This window comes from Caloenas nicobarica, chromosome 4, assembly GCF_036013445.1.
Source record: "Caloenas nicobarica isolate bCalNic1 chromosome 4, bCalNic1.hap1, whole genome shotgun sequence".
Lineage (NCBI taxonomy): Eukaryota > Metazoa > Chordata > Aves > Columbiformes > Columbidae > Caloenas > Caloenas nicobarica.
The window spans coordinates 22,201,964-22,227,567 of NC_088248.1; the positions used below are offsets into that span (position 1 = coordinate 22,201,964).

Genomic DNA, 25,604 nt, shown 5'->3' on the forward strand with positions numbered 1-25,604 from the left:
TGCTAACAAAAACCACTCAACCAACAAACAAGTTACAAACAAACAATAATGAAAGACAAAAAGGAACCTCTTTTGTAGCAAAGAGTCATAACTAGACTGGAGGCAAGAGATAACCTAATATTTATTTCCCCATAGCAAATTTTTGTGTTCTAAGGTTCCAGGTAGTTTGTTTTGATACATGATACATATGTTAGTTATTATACAGCTTGATCTTGACCCACTTGAGTCAGTGAGCACTTTTCATAGAATCATAGAACATATGAACCTGCACAGAACACAAAACCTGCTCCTTGCAGGACTACCTAAAACAAAACCATATGACTAAAAGCATTGCCCAGATGCTCCTTGAACTCTGACAGTCTTGGTGCTGTGACCACTTCCCTGGGGAGCCTGTTCCAGTGATCAACCACCCTCTCAGTGAAGAACCTTTTCCTCATGTCCAGTTTGAGCTTCCCCTGGTGCAGCTTTATTCCATTTCCCCATGTCCTCTTGCTGGTCACTAGAAAGAGAGGAGATCAGCCCCTCCTCCTCTGCTGTTCTCCAGGAAGAAGATGTAGACTGTGATGAGGTCCCCCCTCAGCCTTCTCTTCTCCAAGCTGAACAAACCAAGTGACCTCAGCTGCTCCTCTTTCACCATCTTGGTTGCCCTCCTCTGGACACACTCTAACCGTTTGATGTCCTTAAATTGAGGTGCCTCAAACTGCTACGAGCTTGCAGGACAAGCTTGTTCTAATCATGTAACATTCAGTGTCTTTGTTTCCTTGTTTATAAGACTTGGATAATAACTTTTATTTTATCTATAATCATATAAGGACACTTTAGAGAAATAGGTGTTATGATTTTTAATGGAATCAATTATGCCTGATTCCCAAGGTATTTAGGCAACACCTTTCACTGGATGAATGAGGTCACCAGGCTAGACAGAACATGTAAGTCTGCATGACTGGAACCAATAATTTAATCTACTTATTTTTATCTTTTCCTCCTGCTATAATTGTACACCTGGTCCTGTTTTGCTTGAGAAATCTAGGCTTGGCCATTTAAAATAACTATGTTGAACACAGTTGTTTATAAATAACACACAAACATCTTTGCAGTATCCAAGACAAGAAACATCCATCTCCCCTTCGTTCTGTTCTGGTCAGTTCCTTATCTCAGCGCATTCTTGGTACATGTGCAAGTAATCTGTCTGGTTTATGAGAGGGTACATCATCTGATTTTATCAGAGAAAACAGTTGAATTAGCCTTCCTTTCCAAAGATAACCCTGGAACTCTGACATTTCCATTAAATTGATGTCCATTTTAGTGAACTGATATTCTTCCAACAGTCTGTTATGTTCTCCCTCCTTTCATTCATTTATTGCTAATAAAGCAGCCCAAAGAGTCACTTCAGCTTAATCCCAAATTATTTTTAGTTGCATCAACAGTATTATTTAGATGAGAGTAATACGTAATTTATTGTGCAATTTTATTTTTATCGACACTTAAGTGATTTTCTTTAAAAGACAGTTGTTATATCTTCCAAAACTTTCTGTCAGCGTTTCTGTCTGCTGTCTTTGAGATACAACTGTCTGATACTCTGTATACCTGGCTGTAGGAGGCAGCATTTATTTTCACTATTAAGAGTAAATGATTTCTCAGAAAATAATTGCAAGGAGCTTACATCACTTTTTTCCCCTTGCAGGGGTTGCTTGCAGCAGTATCAGGAAAAGGCTACCATTTACTATCTTCAAAAATTGCTTACCTATTGCAGGTTTAACTGCAACAGTCTTCTGGTAACAGAAACCTTCTCTTATAGCTAACCTAGATTCAGCGAGGTTAGCTCAAAGACCAATGTGTACTTGATATTAAAAAGCACAGATTAATTTTAGGAAAGCGGCTGGCCTCAGTTTTCCTTTAAGTGATTATATTCACCATTCACTCTTTAACAACTATTGTTTTCATAAGCTTTGTTTGCTGCTTAGAATCCCCTGCCACCCCCACTTTAGGTTTTTCTAAAACTCTCTCAAAAAGATGAAAAAAAAGATATTTCCACCTCCATACTGTCAAGGAACCATCTGTTACCCATTTCCCAGGATGATCAACACTAGCAAAGAAGGGAGACAGTCTTTAAAGCACATGTTTTTAGCCTGCAAGTAGCAGGCTTATCAGTGAATTTTCACCAGCATCGGTCTGTTGTGAAATGCATTGTTATCCTAATTTATCAATGGAGAACTGAAGCAGAAGAAAACAGTTTACTCCATCTCATACTGAAAGGTTATGATAGAACTAGGACAGAGCCTGAATTCCCTGATATCGGTGGAAGGCTTTAACAACACATTGCACAAAATCGCTAACGGGAAAGATATAAATTTGGCAATCAAATTAATAATGGTTCCATCATTATATGAGGAGGAAAATAACAATTTGTCTTTAATACAACACTTCTCATTTTACATGTCTTTAAGTCTCTATTAGATTGCATATGTTTTGGAGTGTCTAATTGTATTGGGGTTGATTTTGGAGAGGACAGGCAATTTCTGGAATACTTCGGGACCAATGGAAGACATTTTCAACTCAGCAGCTTTAAGAGTGGCAGGTGCCAGCGTGTCTCTGCTTTACACAGCCTGTTTGCAACTATTACTAAGGATTTGTAGATCTGGTGGAAGAATGAAGCTGGAGAAATAGTGTTTGATGGCTGTAAAGCAATTTGTGTTGGATTATTTGTGGATGAAAAGAGACTTCTCTAGTGCAGCTAGTACCCTTCACCAGATTCTGGACATTGCAACTAATTAAAATAAGATACAGGTAGTCATTTTTCAAAACAAATGGTAAGTCTATAAATAAAACATAACCTGTCTGCAAAGTCATTATTTTAGGGAATTACTGTGTTGCCATATTCATTACAGCATGCAATAATATCTACATGTTTGTAAATTTATCTTGTTAGTTCATTGGCACAGTTGTCCTCCCAGGCAAATTTTAAGACTTTGCAGGTATCGTGTTTTTGTCCTAAGTCTTAAAATTATAATCAGGTTTTAATATTGACCATGAAACTGCCGATGCATTGCCTATGGTAAATATAAACAAACTTACTGGAAAATGAACACCAGGTTTTTGTTAAACGTATCTGGCAAATTAATGGAATATCATTACTATTATCCTAGTGGAGGGCAGAACATTCAAGTCAATATTTTGTGAAAACTTTTGTGCCAAATTCTCTTGTGTCACTATACACAAGTAGAGGAGCACTGTAGCACACCCGTGATGAGAACCAAACCATCATCTTTTGGTGGTCTAGATTTTATGCTGAGTAATTTTTATATCATGGGAGATGTTCTTTTGTTAGACAGGGTTGCTTAGAGTAGAACTTTTCTCTGATTCTTAGAAAGATGCAAACGGCTCTCACTGAAAGCATTTTTTGGTATCTAGGCTTATCTCTGCTGTGTTTTTCTGACTGTTTTTCTTATTGTGAGGCCTATTTTTGAGGGCAGTTGAGAAAAGCCACTGACAACAGCAGATTCTTTAATCATGTTATTCTTTCTGTCCTCTGACAAGGTTGACAATCAGGAACTGAATATGCAATGGCTCTAAATCTTGTGAAATGACTGGCCAAAGGCTATCATAATTCATACACTCCTAAAGATTGAGAAGCGTTCTACCTAGTTAGGGTGCCTTTCCAGATTTAATTCAAGTTACTTTTTGAGTCAGCCTAACTGAAATAGAACAACCGCTTCAAAATAAACAAGCAAGCAAACAAACCCTAATATGTGTGTCATTTTTTTATGCTTGTAGGCCTATACCTACTGAAAACTTAACTTTGAAGATCACAAAGGATCAGAATATATAAACATCACCTCTAGAATAAATGTCCATAAATACTTAGAAAAAAGTAAACTATATCTCCTGTCTTCCCTATTGTTTTCTGACCAATCTAAATGCATTTTTTTCTTGTGTTTTTAGAGCCAGGGGATGATTTCTTTCCCATTAAAATGGAGCAGTTATCTTTAGCAACAGATAACTGCAGTCAAGTTACTTATTTTCCTTAGCATGTACTTTACAGTTGGAAAGAAAGGCGATAAGTAATTTTAAAAACTATGTGTAATACTGTACTGGTTTTGTACTTTAACTGTTTCATTTTTCTGTCTTATGAAATATTCATAAGATTTTACTAGTGTTCATTGCCACGAGACTAAGCACACTGAAAAATTCTACGTGGAATCAACATTTAATGTTTTAGTGTTATACAGTGACAGTCAAGTGAACACTTCGTACTTCTGCATCCAAAAGCCATAATACCAAACAAGTATAGAATTAGACCCTTCAGAGCATATTTTTTTGTCTCCCTTGCACTTCATGAATTAGTGTGAGAATTCTCCCATTTTTTCTTCATACATGTGGGGTAATTTTGGGGAAAGCACTAAAAGGCATTTAGGATTTAGCTGAGCTAATCTGCAGCCATACTATTAAATCGTTAGGTTAACAACTAATGCGTTCACTGAAATTCTGGCAAACATCTTTCTGACGGCTATTTGGGGCGGAGATGGGCCTCTGACTGCCCCTACCCCAGGCCCCACTGAAATTATGTGAGAAGCTTGTGTTGGGACAATATTTAAGAAATTGAATGAAACCTTTCAATGAAAACACACAAAATGGACTCAAATAATACGATTCGAAAATCATGTTGTCTAGGCTATTTGTCACACTCACATCAATTTTCATCTGATGAATCCGTGAGGAAGGCAAAGAGACACAAGCACAGCACAGTGAGAGCTCTGATAGCCCTGTAGTCATTCAGCCCACTGCCCTACGAGGCTGTCATGACCTGAGATCATGACTGTCATTTAAAATCATCAGGCACAGGTATCTGAGTGTCACTAGGCCAGATCCTTTTCAAGAATCATTTTACCGCAGACAGTGAACAGATAAGGAGCGTGAATGTTGATAATGAATTGTAGTTTACACTTCGATGCAGTTAACACTGTTTCATTTGAATGAGGAACATTTTTATGTGAAGAGGTTACTGTGTAATCTCATTTTAATTTCATACTTACTGCTATATGCTCTATATTTTTTCTTTTAAATACTGTTAATATTATCTTTGACTGCATTGCATATAATAGCACATCTTCCTTTTGATTTATAAAATATGCATATGAAACTAAAAGCATGTACAGTATTAAAATACATTAGACTAATTGATCCACGGTCAATTAAAAGGCTCCTCCAAAAATGTGATTTATAGGCTCAACAAAGTCTTCAAAAAGATCAGCCTGAAGCTTCTGGGGGGAACAATCTGGGGCTTTTTTAGTCAGCAGGGAGCTGAACTCTGAGCTCTCACTGCTCAGCACAATTCATAGCTGCCTAATAGCTTTATAATTCAAGAATTTAATCTCATCTGAAGCGTCAAAGTAGAATACAAATAGAGAAGTGACCTTTAATCAGTAACCCAAACCATAAAACTCATATATTTGGAAACAATCTGGAAGCAACTGCAAGCTTCCCTGTGAGCAATCCCACCACAGCAAGCAGGCACATCCTGTACTACATGAAGAGACATCAGACTGAGCTCGGCTTGAATGCATTACAGGCTAGAGATGAATCTCCGATAGGAAAATTTGTGTTTTTCTTGGCCAAAAAAATATATGAAGAAAACACTCTTGGCGCCTGTTGTTATTTGTCAATCAAAAATAGCCAAAACCCTAGTTTGCACACATCCCCAGCAAAAATATGTATTTTCCATCAGATATATTTTACTAGAAGCCACTTCTTCTTAATAAAAAGCAAAAACTCTAGCAACCATCAGAGTGGTTTTTGTCTCTCTGCACTTAGCAGCAATAGCTTCGACATGCATTTTATTGATTTTCATTTGAATAAAACGTTTTTTTTTCAAATAAAATTTTTGATTAAGAAAGCAAATTCTTTTAATGAAAATATTGAAAAAGATCCCATTCAACTAATGCAACACAAAGTATTTCAAAATTATAAGAGAAGAGAAAATTTTCTATTCACTTTTCAGGCACTGTTCCAACAAACTAGATATACACAAAATAATCCTTTGCAGCTTCTTGCTTAAAGATACCCCTGGCTCCAAAAAGCTCTGTGTACGGGACCAAAGTATGCACACAGTGTCTGGTAGCTTTATCATACTTAAGAAAGAAAACTACAGAAGGATGTTCAGTGTAGTATGACTAGGAGAAAAGAGATTTTTAGATTTTTCTGTGTTTTCTCTGGGAGACCGTGTTGGCGCTGTTCATATTAATTTAATTTTGTGACTATGTTTCTTCAGTAAATATTCAGTCCTGCTATAAGAGATGATTGGGGATTACACTGGCAGAAGCAGCTTCAGCTTTTATTTTTACATTCTGCTGTTGGTCATTTCGGGCAGCATTCAAGGCATGTGCATATTAAAAGGAAAGGCGCTTCAAGCACAGAGCTGCTCTTGCCTCTTGGTAGCTGTATGGCGGTGTATGTGGGTGTATGTATGTATGAAGGTGCCTTCATTTACGTCACTGGAATGCCGAACTAGCTTCAGAAGTCAAGACAAGGCCCATGAGGCGCAAGTCCTCACAGGCTCACAGCCACATCCAGCTATTCATCAATGCCAATGGGTTCTGTATGCACAGAGAGGCTCAGGGAGGACACATTTCCACTGTGTAGTCCTGAGGAAAAGACAGCTAAAGAGGAAGACTCATATCATGCCAGTCAAGGGTACAATAAATAAAAAGAGCTGATCTGTAATACACATCTCCATCTGGACATTTCTAAATGGGTACTACATCCATCAAGCATCTTTTGAGTAGCAGGTACTTTTGTTTCAAGAAAGGCAGCCCATCTGCTGGAAGAGCAACTGCAGATTGCTGCACTGCTGCAGATAAACAAATCCTGCCTACCGGCTGTAAGAAGCAGAAATGCTTCCTGAACACAAGTGCTGTCCACAAGATGCGGAGTCACAAAACTGTACTTGAGAAAGAACACAGCCTGAGCCTGCTAATATCAACATTCGGGTGAATTAGGAGATAGGATATTTGCCAAAGAGAAAATTCCGGCATTTCAGAATTTTTGTCTTGAACCAGAACAATAAGGTGGCATTTCTAAATTTGCTACTAAATTCACCCAGACCTTGGGGACAAAAGATATTGAACAATTCAACATAATATAAAAATACAGGTGCAATCTATGAAAATTAAATATGATAATGCAAATGATTAATTTAAGTATCAAAAATTTGAAGATAATTACAAGAACTGTGAGAATACTGACACTTAGAAGGTCTATGCAAGGTAGTTCAGAGAAAAGCAAAGTAGAGATTTATCTAAGTAACACTAAAAGCCTCATTACCTACAGCTGTTCTCGTGCCACTGGAAGTAGTAACAAAGTAGAATTCATATTTTCTTTACGACATTTCTTTTAATGTCAGTTAAAGTGAGGAGACTCCAAAGTTTCTTAATGGAGTTTCTTCCGCCAAAACAAACACACACAATTGTCATAAAAATCGGTATTAAGAAGTGAAGAACCACTCATAAAAGATCCCCACAAAAACCATGGATGCCCAGTTCCACATTTTATTGCATGGTAAACTGCTGCTAGAGTTTCTCAGGAGGAATCATCAATATAGCCCCAAGAGACCAAATGACATCTTTGTGACTGGCTATTTATCTCTATCTCACTTATGTCAGGAAAATTTGTACTAAAAGCATAACAAGTTATTCTTGAATTTGTAATATCTAATTCACGTGATGTAACTAACTGCTCAGTGATATATTAATGTCAATCTTGGTTAAACTGGTCCAATTTTGTTTCAGTTGCTACCAGAAATGAATGTCACCCTTGCAAACTGTATTCATTTTGAATGCATTAAGTATAATGCAGTACAATGTTACTTCCAAAAACCTATTTACAATGGTTTTAGTGCATATACGTGTTAGTACGTTAACTTGTACCAGCCCTTTAGCCAGTGAGGAATTAAACTGCTGAGATCAGCAAAAGCAGATTTTAAACATTTTTCTCTTCAGCTTTCTCAGTGTAAGAACAGGGGATGAAGCTGCAAAATCTGTTTTAAGTGGAGGTAGTTGCTAACACAACGCAGTAAAATAGAGGAGGGCACTGCAGTTTGAGAAAGAAAGGAGAGGAAAAATGGTCAAAGTAAATTTAACTGAAGAAGAATAAGAAAGAAGAGGCCTGAAATGGCCATATTCTTGCTGGCCTTTTTATATCATTCTGGTTTATATGTGTTTACAGAGCTGTGCCATAAAATGAATAAAAACCACATACTTGGAAGACTGAAGTTACTTTCTGAGGGAAGGGAGAGGGAAATGTATCCTGTGCAGGGGTACAGGGGAAAGATATGTAGGCAAGGAATGAGGAACACCTGTGGAGAAGAAAGTGGGAGCCATGAAGAACTCAAAGGCTTAAAAAGAGACTGTAAGACATGTAGCATAAAAGAGAAAAAAAGAAACAGGACAGGCCAAAGACTGAAAATAAAGGACATGGTTTAGAAGAAGGAAAAATGGAGCATAGCCAAAAGCTATTTTGACCGTATGAAAAAGAGAATGAAAATAGATGGCAAATAGGATGAATGAATTTTTAAAAAATATTAGCAGAAGCATAAACTATGGGCTGTCTGCAGGATGCTCTGTTGCATGTAATCATCCCACCATACAAAGGGTATCTTAAGAAGCCTTTGTGTGTTCTAGTTTAGAACTAAAATTTCTAAATAAAAAAATTTCCAAGTCTTGAAGTTGCTAAATTACAGATACAAATGAAGCAAAAGATTATTCCAAGTCTTGAAGTTGCTAAATTACAGATATAAATGAAGCAAAAGATTATCTCTTTTATGAGATTTAGAAACTGCAGGCCAGTTTCTATAAGATTTTGGATTTGGTCTGGCTTGCAGGTAGATGGAAATTATTAAACAGCAGTGTTAATTTTGAAAACAGGACAGACATTTTTGAGCTTATGAAAATAATAATACTGAGGTTTATGAATTTTTCTTGCATGTCTTGGGCAGATATTACTTCTGAGCCATATTTCTTGCTTCAAACTCACACATGATGTTTCAGAACTGACCATTTAGCTGAAAGATCAAGTTAAGCATACATATCCAAGACAATACAGCATAGTGACTTGTTTAGGACAGGATAAACGAGGCATTATTAAGTGCTGTCAAGATTTTCTGGAGTGTATAAAGAAAATTTCAGCCCTTCTGTAACCTTAAAATCATCTCCATCCCTCCCACAAAACAAGAAAGATTTCCTAGTAATTGCGTTACAGTTTTCTAGGGCTCACGGGGAGTGCTACTATACATAAGCTCACTATAGCTTCTAGGATAAAAGAAACTGGACACCTCTGAAAAAGACCAGTCCCTGTTTCACTATATGAAAGAAGATAAATTGGTTGCAGGCAGAATACCAAGATATGAAAATCAAGCTTTAGAATCTTTGCCTTAACATGAATATGCCCAAAAGCAACACCCAAACTCTTGTCATGGTGATTTCAGGAATGCTGATATGACTTCAGAAATGCTCTCTGCATTCTGCAGCCTTATTTTCCCTGCAATTACTGTCTCTATTGTTTTATGAAACAATCTCCAAGGCTTTTTTGCATAACTCATTTGCATGGTTGCTGGCCAAATTTGTTACCTTCTACATGTGCACATTTCCTCAGTATCTTAGTTCATGAATGATTACTTGCTGAACAGGGCTTCACAGGTTGTGGATGACTGAGCAAATGTTTACAATCAGTGAGGACACACAAATATAAAGAATTGCCACAATTTATTAAGTGAAATTTAACTACTAGAATCAGGTTAAGCACATTTTCCTCTATGAACATGACAAGCATCTCCCCTGCCCTGCAACCTCTAGAGAAGCTAATTTTGTTTCCAGTTTTAAATTAAGTTTCAGGAAGCATATAGTGACTAATTGTCTTTCATAGTTTGTGTTATATGTTTATCTCATGAAGGTTTACAGAGAGTAAGAGTCAAGTAGCTGTGCGGCTACTTGAGCAGAAGTGTCAGGGTAAGCAAAGGAAACCCTCACTGTCCCCCAATCAAAGTTATATTTTGCAGATGTGTGGACAGGTCCCCTCAGACCACAGCTTTGCCATTAAACTTTGCATGCCAGTCTTGGACATTTTCATTCTCAGTTCACATTCGTGCAGCAGAATTATTTAGACAAGCTCCAATTTCCCCAATTTGGAAAGGGAGGAAAAAGTGTATGGCGCTGCCAGGCAGAAGATTATATCTTCTTTTTGATGGAGGTTTCAGGCTCTTTAGAGAGCCTGTGCTTGTGGCTGTCACTCTCTGCCACACTCAGAAGCTTTTTTTATTGTCCCTGTCAGTTAGCAGCCCAAGGTTACTGCCAGCTCTCTGTCAGTGCTTTGATTTTTGTCAGCTATGGCCAGGTCCTTTTAGTTATCTGCTATCTTTTCAGCTTTGTTCAGCCTGAGCTCTACTTGTCTACTAATTAGCTCTTTGGAGATTTCCCTTTTAAAACTCACTATCACAGAGGACAGGAACCGTTCAAAAGTTTTGTGCTTCATAGAAATTCCATATTCATCCACATCCCATACAGCCATCTTTTTAAAATTAAAAGTGGCAGGTCAGGCCAATTTAAGGTATATAAGCAGCACAGCTTGTAAAAAGATACCTTTAGGTTCTTGATCAGGTATGTAGATGACAGACAGAAAAAGAAAAAAGGTTTCCACTGAAAAGACCAAGGTGTACAAATAAAAAAGAAACTATCATTCTGTGTAACATATTCTCATTTTCTTTATCTTCTGGTGTGCAAATATTGTGCTAGCTGAATCTAAAAGTAGCACAACTTTAGGGTACAGAAAAAAAAAACCACACTGTAACAACATCAAGAGTGGTCTTACATCAAGGAGGGCCCTGAGGATGTCTTTGTTGTCAACTTCAGAAGAAAAGAGAGGAACAGAAGAGGAAACTGGCAGAAGGAATAGATGCCAAAGAGAACTCAAAGGATTAGGTCCGGGTGAGGTGATCGGTATTCGAAAACAGTCTGCCTTCTGGCTCTGATCTAAGGGAATAGGCTGGCAGCAAAGCCAGAGGGCATAACAGCACAAACACACCTTCAGCACACTGCTGGAGGCTTGCCTCAGTGCCTTAAAAATTGTGGTAGCAATTAGAAATAAAGGTATATAGGAGCAATAGGCGAAAGTGCTCTATTTATGAATAAAAGTCCTCTTTTTACATAATACTCAGTCTACTTATACCTTCTTTCCTTCTTTTTTGCCACTTAGTACGTTTTTCTTGTGGTATCTCATCGATGCTCTAAGTTGTACCTACATTGCACTTACATAGTGTTAATGCCTGGAAGATGAAAGTAAAAACCTTTGAATATATTAATGCTATAACACAGATGTCTTACTTTTTATACTCTTTTTTTAGAAATATGGTGTGGTTAATAATGATGCAGATTGTGCTGGATGGATGAGCAGATGAAACAGGGGAATACAGATTAAATAAAAATTTCTTCAAAGCTTACGTTTGGTTCATAATTTAACTTCTGTACTTGTACTGATAGTAGTAGCTAGGTGCAACTGTGCATAATCACATTGTTCTAAAATATCCTGGTGAAACAGAACAAACCTAATCTAAACAGCACTGCCACACTTGTTCAGATAACTGGAAAAAAAAGTAATTAGGAAATGTCAGCTCAGCTCCATGGTTCATGATAATTAGAAATCTATAGTTACAGTAAAAAGTACACAAACAGTTTTACAGTTGAGAACCAAACATTTCTTATGGAAGGCAGGGCTGCCCAGAGACCACTGAATCATCTGTCCAGACCTCCTTTTTTGACACATCTCATGCATTTTGTGCCTGTTCTCTTGTTTTTCTGCTCTCATATTTGTCTTACACATTGGACACCAGAAAGAAATATAGCTGTGGCAGCTTTTGCTTTGCTAATGGGAAAGCTCCTTTCTCCTCAGGTCGCTGCTAACCGGGGGGATGTTTGGCCAGCATGCGGTAACTCTGCTTCCTCGGAGCACTTGCACTTCTATCCAAGAGCTGTTCTTGTTCTTCAGAGCTCAGGTTTTCAGTCAGCCAGATATTACAAGGAGTTACTGGTGAGTACGATCTTATTCTTTGAACTCACCATATACATGGGGTCCTTGGCTCCTGATGTCTGGTCAAACTGACAGAATGGCAAACTTTCAGTTGCTTCTCTATACCTTTGGCCATTTTCAGCCTCTCGTAAGACTGCTTCATAACTAGTCTGGTTGATAGATTTGGAGGCTTTACATGTTTTTTCCTGCAGGTTGAAAATTTCAGATATATGCTATTACAATACTATAATTTTGCTGTTCTTAAGGTTTTCTGTCTTGGATTAATTTAAATTAGAGCCTATTAGTGGCATAAAAAGAAAACAGTTAATTTAGCTGCATGCATTGAAAGCATTTTGAAGCCACTCCTACTGCTTTTAATAAAAGTTCTGGTTACTCATGCTCATTTTCAAATTGATTCATAATCTTCAAATTGGAAAACTGAACTCGCCACATTTTGCGTTTGAAAAGCCAGTTCATGACTTTCTTAATTTGCATTCCATTGATAACAGTAGGATAACAGCAGGTTTGATATGAAAGTTGCCTGGTGTCCTTTTTGGAGAAGCAACGGCCCGGACACTTTCTCATTGGTGTGATATATATCTTGTCCCTACTTTCACAATTTAGCATCTGTACGTTAAACAGCTGGCCACTTGCTCCTAAAATTACATACTGGCTATGTCAAGCTGAAGCAGTTATGTCTGCATTACGTCTTTGTTCAACTGACCCCTTAAATACTTGGAAACAATTTAGTTCAGAAAACTTAGAGCTATTAACAGTCTCTTAGTCTCTCCTTCCTTACTTCAGGTATGGGCAGCTGTCGCATTGATTTAACCTTTCCAGGTTCAAGAAATGCTCTTAGCTGACAGCAAGTGACCCCTGTATAACACTGTTGGCAGTCACTGCTTCTCTTGTTTTTCCCTTCTTTTAGTTATGATTCCCTAGCTTGCTCTTGGAAGCAAAAGGATGTTGCAGATGTGATCTACCATGAGTTTCTACTAAGTTCAAATTACTATACCTGAGCATGCTGATCATGCAGATTTTTATCTCAATGAGTCCTCTTAGAACATTTGGCTGGCACCATTAATATTCTTTTATAGCAAATTTAACCCATGTTGTCTGTCTCAGCCATCCGTTTCTACTCTACAGTGTAGAGATTAGGGTAATTGCTTGCTTAATACAAAATTGTTTGGTTGTGAGACAGTCTATGCTTTTGTCAACTCAAATACTATTTTCTCAATTGCAGGCATCTGTTATTGAGTTCATCTCAGTATCATCCTGTATAAATGAATTGCTTTATGCAAATGTATTTTGTCAGCTTTTTCACCGGCTGTCATGCTGCTTACCCAACTCAAGGGCTGTGTCTCTTCACTGAGTTTTTCTCCTTCCTTATACTGAAAGCATTTAATGCATCAGTTGAATAATTTCATCTAGTTCTAATACTACGTGTCTGACAGACATAACAGTCCTTGAAGTACCTCTCAGTAATCTTTTAATAGCTTTGTTCCAAGGTGCATATTTTGCTCTGACTGATTTTATTTCTTCTGTGTTTATTTTACAGATTGTTTGTGCTATTATAACAACTGAGGCAATGCATGCCCTGCAGTCAAGCAGTGATTCAGCTGGTCCTAAACTGGGTGAGGATTCACACAATATTATCAGTGCATTTGCAGCATTCTTGGGAATTTTCGGAGAAATGCCTCATTGGCTGGTGTCACACTGGCAGATTTGCTGTACTGGACAGTAAGAGAAAGAAGAGGGGGACCTAAGAAAAACAGTCACTAGAAGGACATTACTGTCACCATGAAAACAATCAAACAATTCATAGTCTCTTCTCCCAAGCAGCAAGTGAAAGAATGAGAGGAAATGGCTACAGGTTGCACCAGGGGAGGTTTAGATTGGATATTAGGAAAAATTTATTCCCAGAAAGGGTTTTCAGGCATTGGAAGAGGCTGCCCAGGGAAGTGGTGGAGTCACCATCCCCGGAGGTGTTTAAAAGATGTGTAGACGAGATTCTTAGGGACATGGTTTAGTGCCAGAATTAGGTTAATGGTTGGACTTGATGATCTTGAGGGTCTCTTCCAACCGATATGATTCTATGATTCTGTGCTGAAACCTGCTCCTAGGAAAGGACAATGCCAACAGTGGGGGAAGTTCTAGAGACTCCCTTATATCTCTGGCCTTAATCATTTAAAAAAGTACCTCCTCTCCTCCAAAAAATAAAGGTCTCTTACCACTATCTTGAGACTGTCTAAAGATCAAGACTAGTAAAAGAAAGAATACAATGGAAATTTAATTGACTGAAACCGATGTCAGAAATGAGGCTTAACTAGCAGACAAAACACTGATGGGTGCAGAATGCTGCTCCTTTCCCATATCCATCCTGACCTCCCTGAGCAGGTGTGTATTTCTGCACAGAGAAGAGCAGCTTTGGGTGATACTCTGTGCGTTGTGTCCGTATGAAGAGCTAAAGGCCTGTACTTCACAGTCAAGGTTCATGAATTCTGCAAGTTCAACAGAATCACACCTTTTGTCGAATTAAAATGGTTCTTACACTCTTGGTCATAAATAAAAGTTCCAGAATGTTATCTAGGTTAAATAAAATCACTGATGCCTGCCTAAGTTTGCAGAGAACTGTGTTAATATTCGTGTATGAGAAAAACTGATTCTTTAATCTTGTTCCTGCTTTAAACGGCAATCAAACCCTATCCCAGCAGGAGGATAACAGAACTAGTCCTCAAGAGAAGAGGAGACCTAAACTACTACTCCTATTAATCCTAAAGAACAAAGCCACTCTTTTAGGGGAGAGGAGATATCAAGTTATTGCTCCAAAAGCTCACCTTCACCCTGAGTGTTTGTGTACTGAGGGCCACAGGGTCAGGGGAGTGAAAAGAGCCACGTCACAGAGCTGGTACCAGGGCCCTTGTCACGTCACAAGGCAAGTACAGCTCCCTCTTGCCTTATGCCACTCTTGTTGCAGTGAAGGCAGCGGCACCAGAGCACAGGTACCAACCCAATGGACTTATCTAGCAGAAAGGCAGATGGAAGCTGTGCCAAGATGTTGCTTTCTGTTGTCCACACTGCCAGTTACAATCACTTACTTGAGTGAAATGGCAAAATTTTTTATGGGCGTGAAATGCACGTTTAAAAACAATGGTTAATTTTAAATATGAAACAAAAGATGTCCCTATTAACGTGTTTCTTTTCCTCTGCAGGCAAACATCTATTTTGCTGCAAGAAGACAGCAAAGCTCCCATAAGCAAAATGTCGCATTGTTCCACCTGCCATATTTGAAGTGCAATAGAGGCCATTTACGAGGGGCGGGAGTAGCTCTCTATGGAAAGGACAGGCAGACACTAAAATTGCTTTCTTCCCAAGAACTCTATTAAAGAGAGCAGACAGTATTTTTTCAGGGCTTTAACAAATACTGAAATCCCTAAAATCTATTTTTGAGGGATGTAATTATTAACATCCTTTACAGAGAGACAAAACCAAGACAGAAGTTTTAACTAAACATTTTTTAGTGGCCTTCAGTTTAGGTCCCTTGCATTTTGGATGTCTGGGTCTATATTTCCTCCTGCTGTCCTTCTCCTTCATCTAAAAGATGCTGGGGCCCCACAACTACAGGAAAGATCAAGAAGAGTTGTGTCAACACTCGATGTCACAGAAAATTAAACTCAAATCATTTCAGGTAGAAGCCCAAGTGTTGAAAGTTTCAGTTTCAGGAAACTGGACTCTCAGCATCTTACCCAGGTCTTTGAGTTTTGATTTCCTCTAGCTCAGCACTCCTGCACCAGAAATTCATGGTGCTGCCACCATGCATCTATGCAAGTACAAAAAAAATCTCTTATCAAAAAGGCCAAAGGGCAAACAGCCACTGCATAAATACTTCAAAAGTCAGTCTCTGCTTATGGGGACATCTACAGCGTTTCAAATAGAAAAGAGCCTACTTTGCTCATTCTCTAGGCTTATCAGGCATGGATCACTCCAGACCGAAACCCTTCAGCCATGGCTAGGGCTTGGATGAACCCAGAGGCAACAGGCCCTGCAGTCAGGATCAGCATTACAGTGATGTTGTTTGGCTTCAGCTGCCCAGACTGCAGGCAGAGCCTCTTCTCATCCCATTGCAAAGACTTCATAGAGATATCCTAAACTGCTGTTGCATACTATCTCAGAAATAAAGAAATATAATGTTACACAAGTCTCATCGTCCTCATCTTATGGTTGGTTTCACACATTTTTGCTCTATACCAAATCATCTTTATGTCCTTGTCTTCTCTCTAATTTGTTTGTTTGTTTTCCAAAGACTGAGGCACTCTGCAAGGTAAAGAGTGCTGTGGAGAGAAGGCTGAGCAGGAATTTAGGAAGCTTGGGAGTTTTCCACGTCACCATTTTTTTCTTGCATGTGAGCAAGGCAAAACAAGTAAGATCCTTGTAATTAGTATAATATGAAATCCATGTAATTTCTGACTCTGTATATGCAATGATACATTAAAAATGGTGATTCACCTGGTTTGTACTGCAAAGATGAAATGACACGCTTTACTTTTTTTGAGCAGTTAAAAGAAGTCTGTCAGTAAATACAGCATATCTACTTGACTGGTTTTTAATTTCCTAAATCATCCAAATCTCATTCACACAGCAGGTAATATATTAATGGTTTTGTCTTTGGTGACTTGGTAAATAAGGAATGGAGTCTCTCCATATTTTTTAAATAGCGGCAAGAATTTAAAAGCTTAACAGTGACCTTGAGCAGCCCCTGTGTCAGACTAAATGATGCAACATAACTTGGAACTGAGATCCCCACATTTGTTTCCTTGCAGACCTGCTTTAAAAGTCATTTGTGCTGCAATGTTTTCAGAAAGCCCCAAAGACAACTGTGAGGTTAGTGGAGAGTTGCAGTTACATTTCACAGTTGTCTACATATGCCCACGGGTGGTCTGCAGATTTTGTTGTCCCATCCTTGCCCTCTTGGTCTTCTCTCCCTTGTGTCTTGTCTCACAGATCCCAGTGAAGCTGGGGAGAAGCTGGGAAGAAGCTGGGGAGAAGCCCTGTTCCAGCAAGGCCCAGTGATTTCATAAGGATTTCACTTGAGCAGATAAGTCCACCTCTGTGAAAGTGTAAGATGCAACATAAACCCCCTGAATGCTGTTGCTCTCTTTCCCTTCAGCAATGCAGAAGCTATTAAAATAAATACAATTATTTGTAATGAAACTCACGTGCCTGCGGTACTTGTAACAGACCTGAGATTAGAACGTTTAGCTCCAGTTGTAGTTTTCTGTTTTAAATCTTCTAGCAATGCTTGTGTCCTATAGAAGATCTGGCAGAACCCTGAGAAATACTAGTCCATTTTGTAACAACTGAACTGTAGTTTAACTTTTGTCTTGACAGAACAAAAATCCCAGTGATAATCTGGCAGGGTCTGGAAGAATAACATAGATGGTTATATAGAAGGGTTTGAATTCCAGAGGAAGTGAGGATAGGAAAACACGCAAGCAGGAGATAATCTCAAGCTAAATGCGAATAATTAATGGAAGTTGCTAGAAGGGAAAAGAGAAAGTGAAGAAGTGAACACATGACACATAAAAACATCCATCTGATTTAATTCAGGCACGTTATACCTGTGTTATACTATTGTTCTAAAAAAGGAACGAGCTTGTTCTCAGTCCTGTGGGAGTGATGCATTTGCCTGTCACCTTACTGTAGGTGGTCGGGGCTGTTGGCAGCACATGATGTTATTCTACTTACAACCTCTGCAGTGTGAAGAAACACCCCGTGCCTGATGTGTGCCACCTGGGTCATGTTTTACACCCTGACACACAGGTGGTCACAAAAACCATGTAGACTATTCTGAAAGTCATTCCAGGAACAACAAACTAAGTAATTGTCAGTGGTGTTCTACGCAGCAATAGAGACCAGAAAGTAACAGGGTTTTTTTTAATGTTTCTAGGTAAAATGTGGTAAGGCCTCATAATACAGATAAGATAAGCACACATTCACTTTCACAGAATGTTAGGGATTGGAAGGGACCTCAAAAGATCATCTAGTCCAATCCCCCTGCCAGAGCAGGAACACCTAGATGAGGTTACACAGGAAGGCGTCCAGGCGGGTTTTGAATGTCTCCAGAGAAGGAGACTCCACAACCTCCCTGGGCAGCCTGTTCCAGTGCTCTGTTACTCTCACTGAGAAGAAGTTTCTTCTCAAATTTAAGTGGAACCTCTTGTGTTCCAGCTTGAACCCATTACCCCTTGTCTTACTGTTGGTTGTCACCGAGAAGAGCCTGGCTCCATCCTCCTGACACCCACCCTTTATCATAGTGAGGTGTTACAACAGCCTGCAGATCAGAACAGAAGGGGAAGGGATCTCCAAAATACTGGACTGAAATGTATTGTTTCACAGCAAGAGCTATCATTTGAGATGAGCAAAAATCAAATGCCAATCAGTAGAGTCAGCTCTCTGCAACCTCCAGTTTGAGTAAGCAATCAATCAGCTATGTTCTGGCAATTGCCACATGTTTCAAAACCAGTCAGACTCAGGGTCACCACAATTCTTGCCTAGCCAGGCATTATCTTCAGATCACATGGAGAAATCAACCCGACACAACTACTTGTTGTTGTTAGAAAAATACTTAACATGGATCACCCCTAGAACAGAGTGCTAGCAAGACATTTTTGGTTCCTGGGCAGGTAGGGCCTACACACATTTCCCTCTTGCCCATCCCTGAGCCTTCTGCCAGCACAGGTGTGTCAGGGAACAACGTGGTGAAGTGCAAGCTTTGACCAAAGCAGGTGATGCTCTGGCAGTAGAGGTCATCTGTGTAGCCACAATCTATTCTAACAAATTCCTGCTTTTATCAGCCAGGAATACAGTGTTTAAACAAAGGGGTGATTTTTGCTTGGGGTTTTTTTGGGCTGTCTTCTGGAAATAGCGCCCTCACTTAGAATACTTTCAATACAGGCTTGAATTTTTCCTAACATAGAAGTAGCCTGGAGGAGTGTATGAGGCAGCAACCCCCTTTTTTTTTGATGTGTGTTCCTTCTGTAGAAAGCATCTCTTGTGCTATTCTGAACTGCCTTGAAGGAGGCAATTCCCACTGCCCAAACCTAATCACCAAGTTGAGATGCTTTCAGCCTGGAGAGCAGGCATTACCTGAATTAAGCAGTTCTGTTTTTCATAATCATTTTCACAGGTTTGTATTGGTCCTTAAATTATCCAGCTGTTCTCATATAGTACTGAATATTATATATGCATCTTTGCATTCTCAGAGAAGAGAAGGAATGCATGTACATTGACAAACACTAGATACCACGGTCCAGCATCCTGCAGTAGTCCCATTTCTGAATCCCAGAAGACATACACATGCGTGGTGTCTAAAGCCACGTTTTCAGGATCTCATTATTATTTATTCCCAGCTTCACAAATGCTTAAGGTTTTTAAATGGCACTACAAATAATCCATTTCCTACTGTGTTTGTGATTTAACCTACCTATGTCCTGTTTCTAGACCAACAGATTAATGGGATGTAATACACTCAGCCAAACACTGATTCAGAATTAAATGCCGTCCATCCTATGGCTCTAACAGAGAACTTTTGCACGCATTTTATAACAGGCAGAGGATACACCTTTTCTGGCAATCAAAAGGGCATAGGGGGATTTACATGTACGAGTACATCAGATAATGAACCCCTTCAGGATTAGGGTAGTAAGTGAAGCATAATTAAACTATTCATAGTTTTATCAGTGCTCAAGGAATAGACAAAATAACAATCAACATGATTTTTATTTGATAGCACTTGTACCAATTCTCAGTAGTTCCTTAATCCTCACCCTACTCAGGAAGAAAGAGTTTTTTCAAAGAGGAAAGGGTGAAATTGTTTCTCAAATTAAGGAACAAAACAAACAAACCAAAGTGACAACAACAAAAATCCCAAACAACTTTCAAACTAATCTAGAAAATGGATCACCTTATGTGGATTCCATCTGCCTGTCCTTCTGCTGCCCTGGGTGTATCTTCCTGGGCATAACAGGAACATGCTCAAGAAGGTAAAAGAGCTCTCATGACCCAAATTCATGGAATAAAGAGATTTCATATCCTCTATATTCGGTTCTGGTGGATTAAAACTTTAAAAGCCTTTTTGTCTCCCAGACAATGTAGTGGAATATGAGAAGGGTGAAAAGTATAATTAATACCAAGTAGGATATGGAAAAATGCAACTTTCCTGTGCCAGAGAAGCAATGAGTTTCTACCTGGTCCCTTTTGGGCTAAGCTGTTTGATCAGCTTCCCTCGGTCTCTGTGGATGTCCTTATACGAGTTTAATTGAAGGACTCCTGTTCACTTTTTATTTTTGCTCTATGAAAAATGCATTGGTGATGTCTTATAATGAACTTTGATATGGTGAAATGATAATAATGTCCTAATTATATATAAAAATGTAATTACACTTGCTACTATTATAGAAAAACTCCCTTTATAATGAAGTGTTATGTTAGAAAAAAAGATTTCATTATAGGCAGATTCCTTTACTTGTTAATTTGGCCTGTGATTCATCGCTTTAATATTAAAAAAAATTTCTCTCTAAGTTACTTTTGATGTTTCTCATTTATGGCTCATTTCTCTGCTCTGGCACCTTAAGATGCCAAAATTACAAACTTATTTAAGATATACTTTAAAATGCACTAGTTCTTTAAAAGGAAGATGGGAAAAAAAGGAGTAAGAGTCCTTTTTCTGGTAAAAATATTTTCTAATGGAACATGGAACCAGGTTAAATACCATGGCTGTGTTCTCACTGACCAATTGCCTTTGCTGTCAATTTTTTTTTCTCAACATTTTATTAAAGAAATGTACTATCAAACACCTAAAATTGCTAATGAAAGGAAGGATAGTATTAAAAATAGACCATTTAGACAGAACAGTTCAAATGAGAAAAACATGCAGTCACTTTTGACTGTTGCAATGAAGTGATGGTCCTGAGCAAACTCTGAACGAAAAAAGAAAAGAGGAGAGAGAATGAATGTAATGTGATCTCAGGAATAATATATCAAAACTGATACGTGTTCAGAATAAGAATATATTCCCCCTTGTACCATGAAAAAAGTACTTCAAGTGTTTTTATGAGCCAGCAAGTTTTCCTCTGCATTATACCATAGTTTGCAACTAAGGCCCTGTTTAAAAGCCAGGGCAGGAAGGTGATGGTAAGGCAGTGATTTGTTAATAATTGAAAAAGATAACAGCAATTTTTTGGAGCAGGAAATAGCATTTCCCAACTCAAAACATAAAATGGTTATGAGGTGATAGAATGTCTAATCAACTCCACTAAACTACACAGTCACTGTAAAGAGACATCTCTTAAGATTTTTAAGTTGAAAAAAAGGATTTTTAATAAAGTATAAATCCCAGTTTATATAATCGTTCCAAGTACAGAGCTTCAGTTTCCTTTAGCATGGAAATCCCCTGCCCCATCCATTCTTTTTTTTTTTCTCCTCTATCATATTCAAGCTGGCCTCACTAAAAAGGATCTTCCCCACTAGCCAGCAGCTCTCAGGGCTCCAGCCCTTGCTGGATTGGGTAATGCTACAGTGCATTACAGAAGTAAAGAACGTGTGAGGAAGAGGTGGATACACCTGAAAGCTTCTCTGTATTTTCAAACGGTATTGCAGACCTAATGGAAGATACTGTTATACCTTTTCCTACAAGCCTTGCCTCATTTCTGTCTTTAGACCATCACAGCTGTAACACTACTGACAACAAAATTTATTTATCTATGGAGAAAGCTAATGTGTTCTGTATGATACTTACACTAAATCATGCTCCCCACTCTTGCTCCCTTGACAGATACTTGTGTGGAAATAGCTTTCTGCTCTCTTTATAGTTCATATCCGTATATGCCTTCCAGCCTACACATAAAGACAGAAAAAATCTGAAGGTCCATCTCTTTATGGGTTCAGTAGTGTCTCACGTTTTCCTCATTTCACACTCTTGCAAAGCTGCACAAGCCAAGACCCTCAATCCTGCGAAGGTTCTCACAGAGATCATCTAGGTACCAAGAGTTTTGGTCTACATAACCTTTCTTGCTTCATTTTCCTTATATGAATAGACATCCGGGAGCACTTACTGTTTAACAAATTTGAATTTGAACATAAGGATTCTAACTTAATTGAGACTGCATCTGTCTGCATACGTGGTTGTGTCTGCATTGGTCAGGAACTCTGGACGTTATTTTCCTGGTCCATGATATTGGTGGTGTCTATTAAAGTTACTTAGATCATGTGGTGACTGAATTGGGTCTGATACTTTATTCTTTGTATAACCTAGATCTGGCTAGTCCAAATAATTGGGATAAAATGTCAGTATTTGCATTTCTAATATTAACTAAGAAAGAAAAAAAAAGGGGGGAGAGGAAGGGGGAAGTTGGGGCGGATGACACCAGACCAGAAATTTGGATTACTCACAAAGCTACACACTAAAATCTGGGCATCGTGCCTTAGAAGTAGTCTAGCTGTTTCACCCTGCCAAATTTGAGGAGCTCCCACCAAAAAAAAGGATATTGGGAAAAGCTTCAATAAAAAGAGAATCTTGCCCTCAGTGAAATTAGAGTGGAGCAATGTTAAAATGTGTTAAATGTGTTAAAATGTGTTAAAACAATGTCCATGGGGACAGCCACTCTTGTGCTGTGTGACACTGCTATCTGACATCCCAAAGGATGCTGTGCCATACAGTTACACTGTTGTATCACTAAACAAAGTTATTTCTTTCCTGGTTAGAAAACTGACATTTGAAAAATTATTCCCACATGCAAACTTAAATAATATATTTAATAGAAAGAGAAAAGTATTCTGATAGATACTAAGCATGAGTGGTTGGTGTAGATCCAGGTGTATGATATTGCACATTTGTCTATAAGATATAATAAGTTCTGATCATGATACAAAACTAGCACACCTAGAACATCCTTTCAAAACATTCTCCTAAGGAGTTCTTACAGCAACCCTATGTAAAACGCTTAGTGATTCATTTCTTCACAGTCAGCAAATCAGATTCTCCTCTTAGTGTGCATTTAAGCTTATATAATTCATTCCATGAAAATAACTTAAATGAGGCCCTACACCTGAAAGTCTGAGAGAGGAAGGGACATGTCCAAGGCCATAGAACAAATCAGTTGTAGGACTAGAAGGAAATGGGCAACAGCAACAGGATGGACCATTCTTCCAGCTGTCCTAATAGAACAACTGGTGTATTTTCCAGTTAAAAAACCACAAACCTAATTGCAAAATCAGCACAAGCGTTTGCATATCTAATGGCCTAAGTTTTGAGAATATTTTTGGTGTTGCAGTTGGAAGGTTGAGGTATTCAATTAAAGAAAAATGGGATCAGCTTTAGAGTTGGTACTGAATAGATGCCTTCCTAACCTGTTGCATTCCATAGCACTATTCTCTCTTCAGAGGAGAAAAAAAAATAATCAACGGTGATGTGAGGAAGGGCAAAATGGAGACTTTTGAAATGGACTGACAGATGTAGCCTGCAATAGAGCAGCAAGTGTTGCTGAAGGAGATGCAATCTCATGTACTACCAGAATGCAGAATTCTCAACAATTTTTTTCTTCTTTGTCAAAGCAGCATTCATACAAATAACTGCAGATAAAGACAAATTGGTTTTATAGAGGAGAACTAGTTACTATTTTAATCACAGAAAAAGTCTGAATTACTAAAAAGGCATACTTTATTCTGTTCCCTTTCAGCACCGGGAAGAGATTGTTGGGGTTCCTCAATGTTTTGATGGAGATGAGAGTTTTGGAGGCTATTTCTGATCATATTAAAGTTACTGGCAAACGAGACCTTTATTTCAAGCTTTGTTAAAAACACAGTGAAACATTTTAAGAAATGCCTATTTCGGCCTTAGTTATGTCTCTGCTGCTCCTGGCTATGCAACTTCTGATTCCAAACAGCTATTCAGCGGTGGAGGGAGTCCTCTCTGCCCACCATGCTTACCCTCAGACCCTTGCAGCATCTACCTCAACACACTTGCCTGGTAGCTGCGCTGGTTGGGCCCTGGCAGGTCTACCAGGCCAATGGCTACAGAGCTCAATGGGCATTTAGGACCAATTTACTGACAGTAATTCTGGCAGTCCGATATGCTAATGTTGACGTTCAAGGCAAGTATTTCTTCTGTTAGCAAAGCCTCACATAGGAGAGCAATCACAGTGATTTTTGACAGAAAGCATACCTTTGAAGGCTTTAAGGTTCTTGCAGCCTTTAAAAATTTCATTCTAAGCTAGCCAGTTGCAAGATATTTCAAAAGCTTAAGCTTCCCATGATCAAAGGCACTCTTGAATAACACTATTATGTTCTCCTCCTTAAATCCTGTCTACTTGGCAGTGTTGGTGAGGAATTCTGCAATTTATTTCTTCTACTAGTGAAGCATATTGAAACATGCAAACTGCACGCATATAACTCCTCAGCAGTGTCACATATTCTGTTGACATCTCAGGATCTGCTAATATTTTGAGAAAACCAGGTTGCTGTTTATTCCACCATTTCATTTAGAAAGCAGAAAAGTGATCGATGTTTAGTAATACCATTGTAGGCAAGATAACATTTAGTTGCTACTTTGTAGTCATATACTTTGAAAGTAACATCGATTTGAAAATAAAATTGGGGACCAGATTTTTAGTTTCTGAGTTAAAAATTTCTTACCCAGTTTTGTTCACTGTCTTGTCTGCAAAGTAGAGTGTATTCAGACAGCCAGTTGTGGGTGCCAGGTGGTTCACTTTAGCTTCTCATTAGTGTATACAAACACAAGCTTTGCATTATAGAAACCAGATGTACATTCGCATTGCTCACAAACCCAGTTTTGCCAATAATGAGTGCTGTTAGTGATGAGAGTTTGTGGTAGACCAAACAGCTCTTCACCTGTATTTTATCCATACTGCATTTATTAGCATAAAGTAAAAACATTCAGTGGCACAACTCAACAGCACAACTTATGCTGACAGATGGTTTCTCATTTCAGCAAGGCCAGTTCAAGGCTGTAATCACTAGATGAGTCTCCTTTGGGGGGCCCTTCTCTGTGCTCTCAGAGAGTGTCAGGCAGGCAATCTTTGTCTCAGTCTCCTACACTTTAATATAAACTATTTTACCTCTCTTTTCGTATGGAACACTGCTGAATATAAATGTGCAATTTGTCCATGAAGCCCACAAGATTATTCATCATTGCTCCTATGACAAACACAACTTCTCATCATCAGGAGAGAAGAAAGAGGGTGGGACAAAAAAAAAAATAGGTATATTGCAGCCTACTACTGGGCTATAATTCATATCCGTTGGCTTAAGTTTGAGGAACAGTGAGAACAGGAAGGCAGGATCTGTTCCCACCAAGAAAATGAACTGCTAGGAGAGCTATCAACTAGACTCAGCTCACTTTCTTACACAATTCTGTGACCTACTGCCAATTATATTCTGTTGTAGTCAGACTCCCATATTCTGCATGAAAAACGAACAGGCAAGCAAATATGTAAGCATAAGCATTATCATCTGCCAGTATCTGCAAGTTTTACAGC

General features: G+C 38.6%; 1 protein-coding gene across 4 annotated transcripts in view; it reads right to left on the minus strand.

The window, feature by feature from the left end:
- Window positions 1–25,604, minus strand: part of TTC29 (tetratricopeptide repeat domain 29) — a 220,166-nt gene that overhangs the window by 165,891 nt on the left and 28,671 nt on the right. The gene's annotated exons all lie outside the window — the stretch shown is intronic.